The following is an 8,347-nucleotide window of genomic DNA, read 5'->3' as shown; positions in this document are numbered from 1 at the left end:
CATAATATATAAAACTCGTGCACTACAGCCGAGTCGCAAAACCAGGTAGTTTCGTTTGCGTGTGAGTAGCACCAAGCACGACATTATTTTATAATGTATTTTTTTTTGCTCAAGCATACGCTTTACTCGGCACAGGCGCCTGTTAGTCGCTCTCAAAAATCGAGTAACAGACGCCCGGCTTATCCGGGTGACGCACTGACAAAATTAAAACGGAGGATAGCAATTGAAATAATCCTGGATCCAACCTGCCGGAGAATCAGCGCGAGTGGTGCTAATGGACGACGACGACGTCGCCAGCACGTCTAGCACATGCCGACACTCCTTCGTCGGCCAGGGTGCGTTTTTTCGGGCTGCCTTCGACGCCAGGTGCGCACCGTGCCCATCACGTCGCCGCTGTCGCCGCTACGTCAGGGATCCCTAGTGTTCTTCTTGGGAAGCAGTGTTTTGGGGCACATTACATCCGGGAGTTTATGAAAATCTTCGACCTCTCATTGGCCGCAATGCCGGGGATAGAAAGAAAAACATCACTCTTTGCTCGCGACCGTCGTGTGAGCTTGTCTTTCATTGGCCGATCACCAATAAATGACAATTGTCATTTGCTGGTTTCCGGCTTTGATTATGCGTTTTGTGCATATCATTCTCAATAACCAAGACCGACAAGTCTTCTAATGTGAGTCTGCAGTGGTTTTAACTCAAATACGATACTTCCGCAAACAAAATCATTCTATAGTATTTCTGTGTCGACCAATCAGAGACGGCGGAACATGGCGTGCTAGTCCTAGCAAGATGTACAATGTAAGCGAGTAAAGCGACTCAAAGTTCACCAAAATCGCCCGTGAATGTAGCTTGTTTCACTAGCGTGCGAAGGTAAGTGTTTCATTCTTTTCACGAACTATGCCTGTGTAGACCGAGCACTCTCGATTGGTCGAAATTGCTCGGTATCTAGGTTTAATTGGAGGATAAGTCCGAGCCGATTATCATTCGGCAAAAGTGATCATGAATTGGGTAGCTGAAGATGGGCCTAAAATGGCGTTCGAAGAAAAACTTGTGGTCATTGTTCTCGTGCATTTATGGCAATAATTTCGCTTTAGTTACGTCTAGAATCCGTTGTTTGCGAGCTCTTAGCCCAGGAGAAAGGTGAGGAGGGGCGGCCGGGGCCGCTTGGTCGAAATGTCAGTGTGCTCTCCCGTGGAGTCTTCGTTGTCAGTGTTGTAGTATCGAGCGAAAGCGGGAAAGGTCCGCGGACGCTAGTCGCTCTGAACCAGCTCAAGCCCGCTAATGATCGTCTCGTTAGGCTTAACGCTAATCAAAGGCTGACCGCCGTGAATGTTATGCCGGATTGTGGCTTGACGTGGACGCGTGCTGCGGATCGTGCACTGCAAAGAAGCAAGAATGCCGGACGGGTCTCCGCGTCGCTTGCCTGCTGGATCACGTTTGGGGACACTTGACATATTTGCTCCCTTTGGAGATTATCCAGCCGGCGCATGGACTGTTTGTTCGACCGATTGAGTTTGTGTCGGTGTATAGGGACCTCCGATCGTGGCATCGATGTTGTGCCGAAGCTCAATTTGAGCAAGCAGCAGCAAGCCACTGCGTAAAGCCGGCTTGACCGTTTCACTTGGAGCCCCGCTTTGCAGGCTACGAAAAGTTTCCGTGGATCAGTATTTTCAAGGATTCGTGCTCAGGTATTAACTGTGCCTCGTGGAGTAGCTTGTTGCCGGTGTTTAGTTCATATTTTTGTGTGAACAGCAGTTAACTACAGTGCGAACTTCACCATACTGTGCTGGCACCTATGCTTCTTTAATGTAGCCAGTTAGAGTAATGAAAAGAACTCTTATATATTACCGTCATCTTGTCGCTGTTAAATTTTCGTTAAATTTTCCGGTGTTAAATGTTCACTTCGTGGAGCACTTGAGCATTAAAGATATCTACTGGGCCGAAACATTTGAGCTGTATAGAATCATGTTTGGTTTCGCAGATGCGGCATGCAGTTTTTAATACTGGTATTTGTCGTTATCACAATTTCAGGCTAGTTTGTTTCACTATAGTGCAATATTTTACTTCTGTTCATGCTCAGACCTTTTGGGTGAGTTGTTTTTTTTTCGTGAACAACCCGCACGCTCTAAATTGTTAGGTTTCTGGGCGCTTAAGATGTTCATGTAGCTGCTCTGTTCCCAATCACTTACATAAAACGCGGCGATGCATTTGCTATGCACTCCCATTATGTCTTACGCCACCTCCAAAAGCAGTGATGACATTTCTTTTAAGTGTGTAAGGGATATGCAACGTTCCGAGTTTCATTTTTGTATGGGATGCTTTTCTAGGAAGGGCTCGTTATGTGACATTGGCATTCAGCTGCGCGAGATGAGTGATTAAAATGATCTGCTTTGGAGGTTTCTAGATTTGGTCTTGTAGTGCTGGCTGCTAGATCGATATTGCTACAGTTGTGGTTTACTCACTTGTGCATGCCTTTACCGGAAAGAGTGCACTTGGCTGACTAGGGCCCATACTCAATTGCTGCCTCATGCGGGGTTATTACTAACTCGTGTGGCTGTTTGGATTAAATTCAGCTTGCGGTTGTATCATGCAGGCAGGAACTAAATATCAAGCAGACTGTTGTGGGTATGATTTCCTTTTGGTAGAAAAGTTTGATTGCTTAACTTGCCTTGAATTGTTTGTGCATTGATCATCTACATTATGATTTCCCAGATTATGTTAACTATCATATAGAAATGTCCACGGGGCGGTTAAATGTAGTTTTTCCTTTACTTATATTCTCAATTTCTACTTCCCTCCTCATAAATTGCGACTGAATTAGCTGCATTCTAATGAGTAGGCAAGGGAATGTCGTGCTACTGCATCATAGTATGTATTTAGCACTTACAGGTTGTGGCTCATGATAGTTTGTGAGGAGTCAAACTATTCTTTATGAATTTTGTTTAGCAGGGCCACAATGCACTCAGTCTAGAATTTTGTACGCTGCATCTCAACTACTGTCGCTGAACTGGATGTCACGTGCATGAACCAGTGATTTTCCCTCACTGTTTGTTTTACACGCAAACATGTTAGGACAGCATGCTTGTGTTCTATCCTCTCATCTGTACGTCCTCTGCAAGGAGTGGTAGAGGGTGTAATGTTGGGCAGCCAAGCGATGGTACAGCCATTAGAGAGCACAATTGTTTTATTATACTGTCTCTTCTGGTACTGCCACATTCATGGCACTGCATTTTCCATTAGTATATCACATACATCTGTACCTGACAGGTAGTGCACATTGATGAGAATTTTTTTTCTTTAGAATTTTTGTGCAGCAGTTATGCCAGCATTGCATATTAACCACTAAACTAGGCATATGCAGATCAGATAAATTTCTTTACAGTTAATGTTGCTACGTTCGCTCTTTATAGTCATGGCTTTCAGACATTTGGCTATGGGAGCATGCCACACCAGAACGTTTGCAACATTTTACATGCTGCATTGTGTGCACTGTGCAGAACTAAAATTAACTGCATGGGTTGAAAGTAAATTGTCCCTTAGGCAGATCTTTAAAATACACTAAGGTACTTTAACAAGAGGCTCTGTAATAAATATTAGCAATAATTTCTTGCAGCTGACCTTGAGGTTTAAGTGGTTCATATTTTTTGCACAAGGGGCCTTTATATGTGTGCTGACGTTGTTTGTCCAGCGCCATGCGAGGTTACCTTAAAATTAAAAATTTTGCATCCAAGGCATGGCACCAGGCCATAAAATGGGTTTTGAAGCAAACTGTAATGGGTTCAGGCATTGATGAGTGTATTCTCACTCGTTCCGTACACTGTTGTGCTATTGCTGGAATTTCAGATCCACGGTTATTGATGCAGAATAAACATAACTTCATTGCACTTTGCTGTATGTGGGGGACACAACTTAGTGTCAGTTTAGGAGGTACATGAGAAGTATCTCTGAATTGGAAAATTGCACATGTGGCCAAGCTATGTTTATTAATATATATTACTTTAGCTCTTTTGTACTGCCACTTGAAGGCTGTGTGATTCACTGTGCTGTGTTTGTAGTGTGTGTTTTATGGAGAATGTCACAGATCTCAGAAAAAAAAAAATCGTGGATGTGCACTGTTCATGCCAGTGTGCTGAGGCTTCAGATGTGGGGGTAGGAGTGAGTAAAGCTGCATATGTTATGCTGGCCAGATTTTGAAGGCTTTTTTTGGAAAGATAGTTTGAATGTTGTATCTCTCGTGCTGGTGTACTCAAATAATGATCAGATTAGATTATTGAAAGTGTGTTGATTATGGTATTTTTTAAGCATATGCCGAAAATCAGTAGTCTGAACTATCGGTGCACAATTTATGGATGGGTATGTGTTCACAAGTCATTTGCAGTTTGGAGCATGAAAATAAGAAAAATTGAACGGGGTGATTGTTAAACCCTGCTTGACTATGAAGATTTTATTTAGAGACTTGCCTTGAACTAAATATATGTGACTTGCTTTATACTCAAAATGACTATGTTCAAGAGATTGGGTTGTCATGCTTTCATATGTATCAGAGGTTTGAAGCAGTCTGTGGACATAAAACAAATTTTTCAAAATGGCCGCAGCTTTAGCAGAGGCTGACTGCCTACAAAATAAATTTTTTTTTTCTTATCAACAGGATTTATGCAGCTTAGAATGAGCTCAGCATTATTGTGTGTTCAAATGCCATTATGAGCCATTTTATTTTGTGGCATAGTGTGTTTGTGTTAAAATGCATGGAGAACACAGAATGCAGCTTACAACTAAGATGAATTTCAGTGTCAGTGCAATGACGTCAGCGCTCTGCATGCCTTGATGTTTTTCATGAAGCGCTGAGTAAGCAGGCTGGGCTTTTGTAGGCATTGTATAAAGGTGTCAATTAAACCCGTCTTGTAACCATAAATTCTTCTGGCATCCTAACCAATACTGCGCTGTCGCAACATGGGAACCCCTGAATCTGTCATTTAGGAAATTTAAGACTCAGTGCTTGAATATTGAAATTTTACTTCTGTGAAAGCTCTTATTTGCGAAAATTCAACGAAACCATGAGAGTTCAGTCATTGGTTCAAATATGGTAGTGATCATGACACCAGGAGAAGAATCTGCAGTGCTGTGGCAAATATACTATAGTGTGGCTTTGCCAGTGTACCTGATGTGTGAGCTAGTCTGTGGCATTTGATTTTTTGTGTAAGTTGCAGTAGCAGGTAAGATTAGTAAAGGACATGAGGTGAATTGCCGTTTTATGCATTTCTGTCTGCGTTTAAGCCAGAACCGTAAATGCTGACAAACTAGTTGTAGCCTTATTTTCCTTCGTAAGAAAAGTACTGCAAAATAAATATAAGATGCAGTCCATGAAAGAAACAGCACAAGAATACTTGGCTAGTCAAGGCTTAGCCATGTTTTATTTTTTCTTGCTCGGTGCTTTTCACTTCACAACTTGCAATATGCACCAACTAGCTCAACAAGGCAGTCATCCTAGCAAAGCTTGCTGCCACATCCTGCAGCTTTATTAATAAGGCCTCCTATCTTGATCATATTTTACGTTTAGAGGAAACAACCGAAGGATGCGGGAACAAATCCTGGCTGTGGCAGCCGTTTTTCAAAGGAGGCAAAAAGCAAGGCGCCTGTGTACTGTGCAATGTTAGTGCGCATTAAAGAACCCCAGGTGGTCGAAATTTTCGGAGCTGTCCCCTTTGGCGTCCCACATAAGCAATGTCACTTTAAGACTTTAAAGTCTATAAAACAAACAAATTTAGAAGAAAAAAATTGGTGATAAAATGTATTTATTAAGGTACTTTTAATTATTATTTAAAAGCTTCCTCCTTAAATATATTGTTGATTTGCCATGTTAATCAAATGCAGTCATGCCTTTATTGGCCTATATTTCTTATATTAGTCTGAAAAGAGAGAGTTAGAGCTGATGGGTTATGTTTGCAACAGAGGAGAGTGTCATGTTTTTTTTTGCTTTGAAACAGGTCTAGAATAATGGTTTGTATGCCAGGCAGTCTAATCCTTTTGCTGGCGTGAGCAAAAAGTTGTTTATAATAATATGGTGAATATCAGATAAGTTAGACCAGTCCAATGTTTCTAGCTGTAGTTAGACATGGTGAGATGGTTGTAGCAGTCGTTTGTTGTGGTGGTTTGTCTTATGGCTTTTGCTTGCATTTTCTTGGCCACAGTCATGGTGGCACTGGATTACACTTGACTGGCAGTTTTGCCACAACTTTAATTTATTCTTGCCCGTCTTGGCTGCATTCTAGTGGAGGTAAAATGCAGGAAGCTGTGTACGGAGAGAGTACAAAGGACACCAAGTTAAAATTAATCCAGAGTGCTTTGCTTGTGGTGTTCCTTGTAGCCCACGGTTTGGTACGTCAGAATAATTTTGTTAATTAAGCAATCAGTCGCTCCTATGTGGACCTTGGTGTACCAGGAGGGTTCTGTTTGACAAAAACAAAACCAAAAAGTTAAGATTTTGGATTGGTCTAAAATACTAAAATGCTAACTTGCAAAACTCTAAGCTGGCTTTTTAATTTTCGATTGTGAACAGGGGAAATTTCACCTTAGAACACAAACTCTGGCTAGACACCACCTTGTTGCAAGTTGAGGTGTAGGGTACAGGCATTTGAAAGGGCACACTGTTTATGCCACCACTTTCTTGAATTGCCAACTTATGTCTAACTTGTCCTAAATAAAACGGGGCTATTTTTTGCTACACAAATTTGAAGGATTGTAATGGAGGTCTGGCCTCTCACACATGTGCAGAGTGGGTGACACAAACTCAGTCTGTGAACTTGAGTATTTTGGTGGTGAAACTTGCTTGGAATAATTATGAAAGTTGTAGATATTATTTTTTAAAGGCAGTACTTGGTTTGTCAGATTGAAGCTTGCTGTGTTGGTAGACTGCCTTGCTCTAACAGAGCAGCTGTCTTCACTGAAAACTGAGCCGTGAGAGCCAGCTCATACCGATGTTGCAAGTACCGTTTGATTTAGCAAGTAAACTGCTGTGTCTACACAATTTCTGGGTGTTTGGATCCCAGAGGCTAGGCTACTGCATCACTCAAGTCAAAACAGTGATCACTAAATTGTTTTCTGCATAGACATGGGTTTGCATTGACTGGCAAAATGCCTTTTGCTGCCAAACATCGGCATGCAACCAGAAAGAGCGACACAATTGATTTTTGCAAGGAAGAGAAATTGAATGGAATGGTCCATGCTGTCCTTTTAATGTTTCAGATAATGTTTCATGCCATGCCATGTCGCCTTATGTTTCATGTCATCTGTTGGTTGACTGGGCATCGACTCATAAACATTCTTGGTGAAGGAATGTTATTCAGGCATTTTGATGTTTTTTTTTTTAAATAGCAGTGCTAGATAGGCATGCTGAAATGTGAGCATGTAGGGAATAAGTTGAGTGCTTATATTAATAGCGTTTCATGAAAATATCAAAATTGTACATTTAAGCCCATGGAACTGCTGCGTTGGGATGTTTATTGTGCCTGCTGGTGGATTCTGATGGTTAAGTTCAGCTGACAAAAGCGAAGTTCATGTCTTGGCAGCTAAGAACTTGCAAAATTTCTTACGATGCGTTAGCATCACTCTGCTTAGCTTCCAAGAAAAGTATGCATAGCAAGTACACATAGAACTCTTTTGTATCGCTGAAGAACGTCATTGCACAATGAAATCATTTCTGTTCTTGTATAACTAGCTTGTGTCTGGATTGTTGTGATGGTCTCTTATTAATGCATATGCATTCATGGGCAACTTCCATAGCAAATTCATTTTTCAGCAGCGTAACAAATAACACCTCACATCGGTATACTTATACTGTGCGCTTTCTGTGCAACCTCTGGGGGATCAAAATTTCTTGGGCCCTTCTCTACAGCATTCCCCAGAGCTGAAGTCATCTTGTGACATTAAACACCATAAACCAAACCAAATGACACCATGGCCTCCAAGCACAACAATTACTGTCAAATAATTAATCATGCTTAGTCTCATACTGCACAGGTGATGGTGCATAAGGTGAAAGGGTGTCAGCAATATTTAGTTCATAATTAGTTAATACTTGATTAGACAATTGTTAATTTCTGAACAGTTCATTACCACTCATCCAAACCACAAGGTAAAGGAAACTCTAAAGTACTCTAATTGAAAACAAGCCTGACTTGCATCTCTCACACAAAGCATTTGTGAAAGTTGTGAGAAAAGGACGAGTTACAGTAAAAATGCTTACTCATATACTGAAAAATTTTGTGCAATTTCTGCGCATTTTTCCATTTAGGCGTATAATAGGTACTGTGAATGTAGCTTGCAGTACAGCAGTTATTGTTGATGACTTTAG

At 41.4% G+C, this 8,347-nt stretch overlaps 1 protein-coding gene across 5 annotated transcripts in view; it reads left to right on the top strand.

Annotated features, from left to right (window-relative positions):
* Nucleotides 1-482: 482 nt before the first annotated feature.
* The window catches only part of kis (chromodomain helicase DNA binding protein kismet), a 154,406-nt gene continuing 146,541 nt past the window's right edge, over nt 483-8,347 (top strand). For 4 of the 5 annotated variants that reach the window (XM_084590377.1, XM_084590375.1, XM_084590376.1 and 1 more), the window contains exon 1: nt 483-867. The gene's annotated coding sequence lies outside the window, so the exon portion shown is untranslated. The remainder of the gene's footprint in view (nt 868-8,347) is intronic. The other variant, XM_084590373.1, reaches the window with a different exon arrangement.

Source organism: Amblyomma maculatum, chromosome 1, assembly GCF_055883805.1.
Source record: "Amblyomma maculatum isolate TAMU_Amacu chromosome 1, ASM5588380v1, whole genome shotgun sequence".
Classification (NCBI taxonomy): domain Eukaryota; kingdom Metazoa; phylum Arthropoda; class Arachnida; order Ixodida; family Ixodidae; genus Amblyomma; species Amblyomma maculatum.
This window is presented reverse-complemented; position numbering and strand designations above follow the sequence as displayed.